The following is a 12,942-nucleotide window of genomic DNA, read 5'->3' on the forward strand; positions in this document are numbered from 1 at the left end:
TGAGTCCTACCTGGAGGGCTTCATGGGAGCTGAGAGACCTGGATTTTAGGACTACCAGCAACTAGTTCTATTCCCTTGAAAAAGTGAGAGTCCTATAAAATGAGGAGTTGAGTGAGATAAATGACTTTCAAGCAGTTGAAATTTTTAAAAATCTAAATGAAATCTTATGAAAACTCACTTAGCAAATGAGATTAAATATATATAAACAGATGCTCTGGGTAAAGCAAGGTGGTAGCCCACAAGTATGTGGGCTTAGCCCCAGAAACACTTCTGAGTGTTTAAACACAATTTGAAAATCATTAGCAAGGTCCTTATCAGTGTTACAGAATTCTATTCTGGTTTTTATTAGAAGCAATCTAAGGTACTGTTCAGCCCCTATAATATATGGGTATATGAAGCAGAAGCTTAGAGACTTGTAACAGATTGTCAATATTAGTAATAATCGCAATGTAAAAACAAAGTAATAATTTGTTGAGATATACTGCTGGGAAGTGGATGATCGTAAGGGTCAAGTGGCAAAGCTGGGTTTTGAACATGAGTCTGATATGGTAAGAGGTAAAGAGCACTGCACTGTGACAAGTGCTAAAATAGCTTGAGCTACCAAATATAGTAGGGTCCCACAAGGCAACAGATCAGTTCTACCTGAAAAAGAGAACCTGGCCCTTGATTGGAATCTTGAAGGATTAACAGCAGTTTACCAGGAAATGAAAGTGGTAAAGGAATTCAAGGCTGTAGACACAATTTGTTCAGTGCCAAGAAGGTGCAAATGTCATGCAGCAGGGGAGACTGATCCGAGACAAAGCTGCTGATATAGGTCTGCAGGAGTCTGATCATGAAGACATCTCTGTCTCACACTAAGGAATTTAGACTTATCCTATTGGGCTGACACCATTATAATGTTTCAAAGAGCAGTGTGAAATAATCCCTCTTTCTGGAACATTTTCTCTCCACCCTCTTGCTTTCTCATCCTTCAGGATTTCTTGCCCTTTATCTAAAGAAGGGCCTTTTTCTTCCCTCTCCTCATTAGAACCTAAGTTTCATGAGAGGTGAGGTCTTGACATCTTGGTGAACTGTTGTACCCCCATCACCTAGGAGAGGACCTAGCACACAGTAAGTGCTCAGTAAATATTTGTTGCATAAATGAAAGGCTGTCTGCAAAGCCTGGGCTCACAACCATCTTTGTGATACCACTTTGACTGGGCCTGTTTTATTAATGAACCCACCTTGAAATAAATAGGGGATATTGTGTTGGCCATGCCAGGGTATCCAACAAATAAAGTCCAAAAAAGAAACATGTGGTGTCTAACTAAAGTAGCAGTCTGGGGACGCCTGGGTGGTTCAGTGGGTTAAAGCCTCCGCATTACGCTCGGGTCATGATCCCAGGACCCTGGGATCAAGCCTCTGGCTCTCTGCTCAGCAGGGAGCCTGCTTCCCCCTCTCTCTCTGCCTGCCTCTCTGCCTCCTTGTGATCTCTGTCTGTCAAATAAATAAATAAATAATCTTTAAAAAAATAAAAAAATAAAAAGTAGCAGTCTGTCAATTATATGATCTCTCTGATATGAGGAATTTGAGAGGCAGGACAGGGGGGTCATGGGGGAGAAGGGAGGGGAAGAAATGAAATAAGATGGGACCAGGGAAGGGAGACAAACACTAAAAGACTCTTAATCTCAGGAAACAAACTGAGGGCTCCTGGGGGTGGGGGGAGGGTAGGGGGAGGGATAGGGTGGCTGGGTGATGGAAATTGGGGAAGGTATGTGCTATGGTGAGTGCTGTGAATTGTGTAAGACTGAGGATTCACAGACCTGTACCCCTGAAACCAATAATAAATTGTATGGTAAATAAATAAATAAATAAATAAACTTTATTTATTTATTTAACAAATAAAATTTATTTATTTATTAGTCCCTGGGAAAATCTGCCTTATTTCATTTATAGCAGTTCCAATGACCTAGAGGACTTTATGCATTAAAGTCACAATCACAGGAGCACCTCGGTGGCTCAGTGGGTTAAGCCTCTGCCTTTGGCTTAGGTCATGATCCCAGAGTCCTGGGATCAAGTCCTGCATCAGGCTCTCTGCTCCATGGGGAGGCTGTTCCTCCCTCTCCCTCTGTCTGCCACTCTGCCTACTTGTGCTGGCATGCTCTCTCTCCCTCTTCCTTTCTCTCTGTCAAATAAATAAAATCTTTAAAAAAATTAAAGTCACAATCACATCATTCTAAATATCAAAATACATCACATCTTTCCAACAAAAATAAAGTACAGTGAGTCTAACTGGCTGGGAGGAGGCTCATTATTATCTCTGGTATGTTACTTTGCCTCAGTTTCCTTCACTGTAAAATAGATATCATAGTAGTAGTTTCCATTATAGGGTTATAGTGAGGATTAAACCAAATACACATGATGCACTTAGCACAAAGCTTGGCACACAGAAAATGCTCAGTGTTCACTTAGGCAATCATTATTGTTATCGATAGCATTAGATATTTATGAGGAAGAGCAATGCATTTTTGTGAGAGGAGCTGAATTTCCCTTTCATAAACGTGCCCCTCCCTGTATGGCAGGTTCCAAACCTGACCACAAAGGCCACAGATTTGGTATCTGTTCTTCCCCCAAAAGTAACCTCAAACCTTCCTTTCATTTGTCTTTTTCCTTGACTAATAAACCATTCAGCACTAATTACTTACAATCATTTTCTGCTGCATAGTTTTATATTTGTTTATTATGTTCACAGCTGTCTTGCCTAGCAAGGATAGAAATCTATTATCTCATTATTATACCTGAGTCTCCTGACCACTGTGTCCCTGCCTTCCATTTCACTTCCTCCAAAAGTATCCTTTGGCAGGACAGGATTTTCCTTCCTCCTCACTTCTTCCTTCCTATCCCCCCACATACCTTCTAAGGAAAGGGGGATTTAGGGCATATAAAAGAGAGAGAATCTTTGTTAGCAAATAAACTAAACTAGTTAAACTATGAGATATGACTATGCTATAAAAGATGGTCCAATATTTGTCTTATAGAGTGTCTGCTCTGAAAAATTCACTTATTCCCTCAAAAATATTAATTTAGCATATTCTATGTTCAAACTTTTGAGGATCTGGCTGTGAACAAAGCATATTAAGTCCTTCCCTTTAATGAAGCAGATCTTTTCATAGAAGAGACAAACAACAAATATGGTTGTAATTAAACAGTGATCAGTGTTACGTAATTAAACAGGATAACAGAATAGATGGTGTCGAGCACATTGTTTGGGGCAGTATGGTCAGAGCAGGATTTTTAAAGAGGCCCCACTGGACAATCAGAAGTTCGTATAGTACTTGAAGTATTTGGTGCTTTCCTCTTGTGCATGAAGTTGAGACTCAACGGAAACAAAAAAACCACAGGATCATGGGGAAGGGGGAGGAAATTCCCAGATGCTCAGTGAAGATGGACTCTGCATGAAAAATTGAAGGCAATGTTCATATATAACATAATGTCCAAGTTGGACATTATGAATAACCTGCTCATTCAATGTAAAATTTGTGTGGTAGCATCATAGACTTCCAAATCTGTATCATTGGGTGTGGTCATGAAGGTAGAATGAAGGGACCATGTCAGACAATGGAAAGCAGGAGTATTCCACACCATCTTTTCCTGGGCTCCAGTGGAGCAGACCCTGGCTTACTGAGTGGACAAGGGAATAACATGTCAGAGCTGCAGGTGGTAACTGCCAGACAGCCCCCTCAAAAAGACATGAGAGGTAGGAAAGGAAAACCTTCTGATTGCTCCTATAGGCAGAGAATGCTGCCCATTTACAGAGGTAGCCACAAACATTTAGGTTTTCTATTTCTATTCTATTATGTTTGTTAATAAAATCCAGTATCATCCAGAAGTAAACCACTTACAGTTTAAAAAATTACTTTACAGTTTAAAAATATTTAATTGGGGGTGTCTGAGTGGCTCAGTTGGTTTAGCATTCAGCTCTTAATTTTAGATCAGGTCATATCTCAGGGTTGTGAGATCAAGCCCTACATTGGGCTCCATGCCCACTATGGATCCTGCTTAGAATTCTCTTTCTCTCTCTCCCTTGGCCTCTCCCACTTCCCTCTCTTTAAAAAAATTATTTAATTGTTTAAAGCAACTTTTACATACATTATTTCACTTTTTCTTCCGTGAGAGAGACAAGGCAGGAATTGTTATCTAATTTTTTATATAAGGAAACTGAGACACTAAAGGACTTATTCAAAGTCCCCCAAGTGATCCTAAATTTTAAAAAAAGTACACCAAGTAAGTAGAGAATTTGAACCCAGACTTTTCTGTCCCTTTAACCAAGCATTTATTGAGCTTCCTCCTTCAGCCCAGCACTCTTTGGAGTAGCAACAAGATGTAGAAATCATCAAGAAATATGCTTGTATAAATTTATGGGTAATCACTAATATTATAAACATATAAACTATTAATGATATAAAATATCATTCTTTTGAATAAAAATTCATAGGGGAGGAAAAAAACCCTCTACCTAAATCTCATACTTTATACAAAGTTAACTCAAAATGGACCACAGAACTACATGTAAAATGCAAAATTATAAAATCCCAAGAGAAAGCCATAGGAAAAAATCTTCAGGACCTAGGGCTACAAGAAGAACTTAGCTATAATGCCAAAATTATTTTACATAAAATAAAAAATGGATAAATAAGACTTCATCAAGATTTAAAATTTTTGCTCTGCAAAAGATCCTGATATAGAGATGAAGATACAAGCTTACAGAATGGGAAAAAAATATTTACATATCTAGATATGATACATTTCTAGAATATATAGAAAATTTACAAAACTCAGTAACAAAAAAATCCATTTAGAAAATGGACAAAAGAGGGGCGCTTGGGTGGCTCAGTGGGTTCAGCCTCTGCCTTCGGCTCAGGTTATGATCTCAGGATCCTAGGATTGAGCCCCACATGGGGCTCTCTGCTCGGTGGGGAGCCTGCTTCCCCCTCTCTCTCTGCCTGCCTCTCTGCCTACTTGTGAACTCTCTCTGTCAAATAAATAAAGAAAATCTTAAAAAAAAGAAAATGGACAAAAGATAAAAACAGACATTTTTAACAAAGAGAATATAGAGATGGCAAATAAACATTTGAAAGTTGTTCAATATCATCACAGAAATGCAAATTAAAACCACAATGACATATCTACACACCTTCAAAATGCCTAAAGAAAAAGTGATGCCAGTAAATGTTGATGAGGATGTGAAGACACCAGATCATGCATCCTTTGCTGGTTAGAATATAAAATGATACAGTCAATCTGGAAAACAGTTTAGCAGTCTCTTTCAAAGCTAAAGAGGTGCTTACTGTATGACCCACTGAGTCCAGTCTCTAATAATTGCCTCAGAGAAATGACAACTCAGGCCCACATAAAAATGTGTACACAAATTTTTTTTAGAGATTTTGTTTATTTATTTGACACAGAGAGAGTACAAGTAGGCAGAGCGGTAGGTAGAGGGAGAGGGAGAACAGGCTCCCCTCCAAGCAGGGAGCCTGATGTGGGGCTTGATCCCAGGACACTGGGATCATGACTTGAGCCAAAGGCAGAGACTTAACTAACTGAGCCACCCTGGAGCCCCTGTACACAAATGCTTTTAACAGCTTTATTTGTAACAGCTAAAAACTGGAAGTAAAGTCCAGATGTCCTCCAACAGAGGAATGGTTGAACAAATGTGGTATATCCATATGATGGAATACTACTGAGCCATAAAAACATAACAGATTATTGAAACACTCAACAATTTGGTGTACCTCAAAGATATAATGCTGAGTGCAAAGAGCCAGTTTCAAATGTCAAATATTATATGATTTTCATGGACATGCTATTATCAAAATGACAAAGTATAGAGATGGAGAAGACATCATTAGTGGTTGCCAAGCATTAGTGATGGGGCGGAGGGATATGGGTATTAATGTAAATGATTAATTAACATAAAGAAAGTCTTTGTGGTGATGGCACATTTCTACATCTTGATTGTGGTGGCAGTTACATGAATCTACACAAGTGATGAAGTTACATAAAACCACACATACACACATATACAAATGAAATAAAATCTGAATAAGTTCTTTGGACTATACCAATGTCAGTTTTTTGGTTTTGATATTGTACTATTATTATGTAAGATATTAACATTGGAAGGAGCTGAGTAATAGGGATTCTATATGGGGCTTCTATGTACTATTTTTGCAACTTCCTGAAAATCCATAACCATTTCAAAATTAAAATTTTTTAACAGATTTTATTTATTCGAGAGAGAGAGAGAGAGAGTGCTCAGGAGTTGGGGGAGAAGCAGAGGGGAAAGGAGAGAAAATCCGAAGCAGACTTCATGCTGAGTTTGGAGCCCAACATGGGGCTCAACCTCACGACCCTGAGATCATGACCTGAGCCAAAACTAGATGTTAGATGCTTAATCGATTGAGCCACCCACTTGCCCCCAAATTAAAATTTTTAGAAAGTAAATGAATGGGAGTTTTATGTACTTCTAAACACAATTCCTTCTAAGATGAGACATTCTGGAGAACAAAAACAGTATACAACAGCATGATATGGTGGCAAGAAGGACTGGACCAAGAATGAGAATAACTTTGGCTATTATTTACCCTCTGTGGTTTCCACAGTTTTATTTTCTGTTTACAGACCTTGTTCCCCTGACCACATACTTACATGCCTATCTGACCTAGGTCAGGTCAATTACAATCCTGTATCTCTATGAATGTGGATTTTGACCCATGAAATGGCATATAACCCAAGCCAGACCACCCAGAATCTTCCCGTGGGTTTTCCAGTTGGTGCTGAGCAGGAACAGGGAGGTTTCTCATCCCCACTGGATTTCAAAAAAGGAAAGATATGACCCCAATATCTGTCAGTAACCATATCCCTAGCTAACTGGAGGAACCCAAAAGACAAAGAGTAACATGCAGATACGAGCTGTGCTGGGAGCTGGAGAAGGAGCAAGAAAGAGACCAAAAAGCAAAAAAGAGTCCAATTGCCGCTTGAGCCCTAGATCCACTAGATCCTAATGCCAGGACTGTCCTTCCCAGATACCTGAACCAACAAACTATTTTTCAGCAATTAAACATATATGTTGGATTTTCAAATGAAAGTTTTCTGAACTGTGTAATTTCTTAGGACCTCAATTTGTGCCTCTATAAAATAAGAATATCTGATGTATTTGCCTCCCAATTTTGCAGTAATAATCAAAAGAGACAGCACACATGAATTTTCTTTACAGCACTGTAAAAATGTAAGGGAATGTTATCTATTGTTATAGATGAAAGGTAATCTCAAAAATAAATCCAACTCCTTTCCTGAAGATTTTTATAATTATTATATTCCAATAATTTCCAAAGCAGCATTGAGAATAAGAAACATATATAAAATACTACCATAAATAAACAGATTATTATGATTCATGTTCAATGATTCATTTATGATTCAGAAAGAAAAACAGAATACCAACATTCAAATATAAATATAAAAATCTTCTCTAAAATTTAAAAATCTAAGAAAGTTTAGAAATGTGTGTGAGAAACAGCTCTTGTGTCAGAATTTTTCAAATTGAGCTGTATTTCCACTTTGATCAGAAACACCCCACTTGTATTATTATATGAAGCCCCTTTGATATACTGCACACTGTGGTCAGATTCTTAAGTGGACTAAAATCCTCAACAAGTTGCTTTCTTTTTACCTTAAATGGGTCAAATTTTGACTGAGCTCAAGATGGCTCCATTTTCCTAAATTATGAAGAGCCCAGCCTGACTCCTATATTGATATCAATTAATCTGATTCAAAGCTAGACATGTACTTGTATTTGGTAAGCCCACAAGACAGCTATATCTGGCAAGGCTTTGCCCAACCGTGGCAGCTTAGAACCCTGTGCAAAATGCAGCAGGTTGGTAAATCTACCCTCAGCAGTCAACAGTCTATCTGGATTCCAGGAGCTATATGCAGCACAGTGAAGTACAATGTTACTCCTACAAGCCATATCTAGCTTGTGCAAGAGGATATTGTTAAAGCATAAGGGTGGGAAGTCAAGTGTACCAAAGCCAAGAGAGAAACAAGAGAGAAAGCAATGAGTATCAGCTACACTGCTAGCCTCTGAAATGTCTGAAAACATAAAATCTTTAGGAGTTACAGTGAGGTTAAGTAGTACTTTTAAGGGCAAGGGGATGAGGGGATGAGGAACCAATGAAAATGTCGGTTTATTCACAATGAGATCTCTTGGTAGATTCACTCTTAGCAAGGGGTTTATTTTCCTTCCAGCAAGTGCCACTTGGTAACAAGGAAAGCCCTGGATTCTCGTTCCCTCACAAGATAGTAGAGAATGGTGGTTGAGGACATAGCCTTACACTGAAGTGTAAACTACCTCAGTTCTAACCCCAATTTTACCATCCACTAGCCATGTAAGCCATCGATATGTCACTCCCCTTCTGTGTTCCCTTCTTGGCTGTGGCCTTCTCTCCCTACCAATTCAGAGTTGCCATCACCTAGGGAGTTCTGTAGATTTCTCTCCTTGAAGACAGCCTATAGATAAGAGTAAAGTCTTCCCTGATATTCTTTCAATCTCTGCAAGGCAAATTCACATGTCTTTTGGTTTTGAGAAGTATGCTCTTACTGTACCCTCTGGAATAACAGAGAGGACATCAGTGCACAATAACCATGGGAAAAGGTAGTTACAAGTTAAAAAAGAGTAGAAATATTCTTCTGGCACAGAAGATATCCAAACAAATTATGGTTACAGAACATAATGAAAATGATTAAAAAAAAAAAAAACAACCTACGACATTGTAAAACTGCTAAAAACTTTGACAATATAAAAATAAAATCAGGGCATCTGGGTGGCTCAGTGGGTTGAGCCTCTGCCTTCGGCTTGGGTCATGATCTCAGGGTCCTGGGATCGAGCCCCACATTGGGCTCTCTGCTCAGCGGGGAGCCTACTTCCCCCTCTCTCTCTGTCTGCCTCTGACTACTTATCATCTCTCTCTCTGTTAAATAAATAAATTAAATCTTTTAAAAAATAAAAAATAAAAATAAAAATAAAATCATTGGGAGCCATCTTAGGGGCCGCCTATCACAAATGTTTTAAAAATAAGACTGCATACCCCCTCATTGTTTTTAATAATATTTTGTTATCTTAAGATAAAACTTAAAAGATCTCATCTCTCTTTTAGAGAAGCAATAGTTACTTGAAATTTATAGATTTCTTCAGTTATACAGCCTCTTTTTTTTCCTGTTAAATCAACTAAAATTGAATTTAATACCTCTCATTTAAAATAGTGAGGGGGCTCCTGTGTGGCTCAGTTGGTTAAACATGTGCCCTCGGCTCAGGTCACGATACCAGGGTCCTGGGATCAAGTCCAGGGTTCCTTGCTCAGTGGTGCCTGTTTCTCCCCTTCCCTCTGCCTGCTGCTCAAACTGTGTGTGCTCTCTCTCTCTCTCTGACAAATAAAAAAAAAATCTTAAGCATTTTTTAATAGCCAGTGTACTATGATCTCAACTAGTAAAATTTTACCTATTTATCAAGTTGTATAAATGCATAGGTCAACATATATAATTATATTTATGAATAAGTGTGTCAAAATGAAGCAGACAATAGTTTTATCAACAATGTATGGGTAGGGCACCTGTGTGGCTCAGTCAGTTAAGCATCTGCCTTCAGCTCAAGTCATGATCCCAGGGTTCTGGGAGCCCACATTGGGCTCCCTGCTCAGTGGGGAGCCTGCTTCTCCCTCTGCCTGCTATTCCCCCTGCTTGTGTGCTCTCTCTCTCTCTCTCTTGCTCCTGCTGGAGCTCCCTCTATCTCAAATAATAAATAAAATCTTTAAAACAAAGAGGCAACTCACAGATAGGAGAAGATACTCACAAATGACACTATAGACAGTGGGCTGATATCCAAGATCTATAAAGAATTCCTCAAACTCAACACACACAAAACAGATAATCACATCAAAAAATGGGCAAAAGAAATGAACAGACACTTCTCCAAAGAAGGCATATAAATGACTAACAGACACATAAAAAATGTTCATCATCATTAGCCATCAGGGAGATTCAAATCTAAACCACACTGAGATACCACCTTACACCAGTTAGAATGGCCAAAATTAACAGGACAGTAAACAACAAGTGTTGGAGAGGATGTGGAGAAAGGGGAACCCTCTTACTCTGTTGATGGGAATGCAAGTTGGTGCAGCCACTTTAGAAAACAGTGTGGATATTCCTTAAGAAATTAAAAATAGAGCTACCCTATGACCCTGCAATTGAACTACTGGGTGTTTACCCCAAAGATACAGATGCAGTGAAAAGAAGGGCCACCTGTACCCCAATGTTCATACCACCAATGGCCACAATAGCCAAACTGTGGAAAGAGCCAAGATGCCCTTCAATGGACGAATGGATAAAGAAGATGTGGTCCATATATACAATGGAATATTATGCCTCCATCAGAAAGGATAAAGACCCAACTTTTGTATCAACATGGACAGGACTACAGGAGATTATGCTGAGTAAAATAAGTCAAGCAGAGAAAGTGAATTATCATATGGCTTCATTTACTTGTAGAGCATAAGGAATAACATGAAGGACATTAGGAGAAAGAAAGGAAAAGTGAATTGCGGGAAATTGGAGGGCGAGAAGAAGCATGAGAGACTGTGGACTCTGAGAAACAAACTGAGGGGAGGGGAGGGAGGTCGGGGGATTGGAGGGGAGGGAGGTCGGGGGCTTGGTGAGTCTATTGGTAGGCATTAAGGAGGGCACATATTGCATGGAGCACTGGGTATGGTGCATAAACAATGAATCTTGGAACACCGAAAAAATCAAATCAAATTTTAAAAAATCCTTAAAAAACTTTAAACATAGAACTACCTTATGACCCAGCGATTGCATTACTAGGTATTTACCCAAAGGATACAAAAATACAGATTCAAAGGGGTACATATACCCCGATGTTTATAGCAGTATTATCAACAAGAGCCAACTTATGGTGTGAGTCCAAATGTCCACTGACTGAAGAATGTATAAATAAGATGTGGTACACAAACACACACACACACACACACACACACACACACACACGAATATTACTCAGCCATCAAAAAGAATGAAATCTTGGGGCACCTGGGTGGCTCAGTGGGTTAATCCTCTGCCTTCGGCTCAGGTCATGATCCCAGGGTCCTGGGATGGAGCCCCGCATCGGGTTCTCTGCTTGGCAGGGAGCCTGCTTCCCCCGCTCTCTCTGCCTGCCGCTCTGCCTACTTGTGACCTCTCTCTCTGTGTGTCAAATAAAAAAAAAAGAATGAAATCTTGCCATTTGCAATGACATGGATGGAGCTAGAATGTATTATCCTAAGTGAAATAAATAAGTCAGAGAAAGACAAATACTGTATAATCTCATTTATGTGTGGAATTTGAGAAAGAACACAAATGAACATAGAAGAAGGGGAAACGAAAAAAAGGAGAGAGAGAAACAAGTCACAAGTGACTCTTAATGATAGAGAACAAAGTGAGGGTTGAGGGAGGGGGGTGGGTGAAGGATGGGCTACATGGTTGATAGGGATTGAGGAGTACAACTTTTGTGATGAACACTGAGTGTTGTGTGTAAGTGATAAATCACTGAACTCTACTCCAGAAACCAATATGGCACTCTATGGTAAGTAACAAAATCTAAATTAAAAAAAAAAAGAATTCAAGTGCTCCTGAAGTAATTGAGTATGTTTAAAACTATTTCATCTAAAATTTCTCAGTTTGTAAAGCTTTTGATGCCCAATATACTGTCTTCAATATCACTATTACCTCATGAAGAAGCAACATTACTTTACAGATAACATTTTTTTAAAAGATTTTATTAATTTATTTGACAGAGAGACACAGTGAGAGAGGGAACACAAGCAGTGGGAGAGGGAGAAGCAGGCTCCTCGTGGAGCAGGGAGCCCGATGCGGGGCTTGATCCCAGGACCCTGGGATCATGACCTGAGCCAAAGGCAGATGCTTAACAACTGAGCCACCCAGGTGCCCCCAGATAACATTTTTACTATTAACAAGATCACTAAGCAAACAAGAACAATTATTATATCCAATTCGGTTTGTGTTTCCATTTGAGAAAAGATGTAACTTACATTTGAGTCCTAACTCTACCAACACAAACATGCAGTAACCATATTTCAAAATATTTGATTCGAGAATGGAACGTTGCTATTTACTAATGTCAAAGTGACCTTTTTGTGGAAAACAGGGCAACAAGTGACTCTCGTATGAAGCCAGGGCAAAAAAATCTAATCATGCTTTGTGCAGGCTTTATTTTTCATTCCTCCACTAAATCCTTCCACTATTCGTATAGTTATTTCCAGAAATGATTATATTTTTAATCATTTAATTTTCAACTGAATGCATTATTCAAAATGTGATAACATTTTTCATCTGTTGCCTCATGAATTGTTATTTTTTTATGTTACAAATAAAGGTGAAAAATTAAAAGTTTGAAGCTTCCTATAGACTTAATAAGGATGACTTATCAAATAATTACAAAATGCAACCACAAAGGGAACCTTATTATGTTATGGGCAAAGAGTAAAATGTCTGCATTATTTCAATAGGAAGGGAACATGTTTGGGTTAACTTCTAATAATTATAGAGAAACAAGTAATAATAATAACAACAAGAACAATGATAACTATTTACTGAATATGACCTTAATGTTTTACATGTTTTATTTCATCCTGACAACTACCCATAATGTAGGCACTATTATTAGTTATATTTAACAATGAAGGACAAAACAACTAATGTTCAGAGAAGCAAAGTGAATTACCCATGGTCACATAGAAAGTGGTAAAACCAGGACAAGAAACAAAACATTCTTCTCTTAACTTCTATGACATGGGAATTCACAATGTCACCTGCCTTTTAAGAATATAACTCTCA

The sequence above is a fragment of the Martes martes genome (genome assembly GCF_963455335.1).
Source record: "Martes martes genome assembly, chromosome: X".
NCBI classification, from domain to species: domain Eukaryota; kingdom Metazoa; phylum Chordata; class Mammalia; order Carnivora; family Mustelidae; genus Martes; species Martes martes.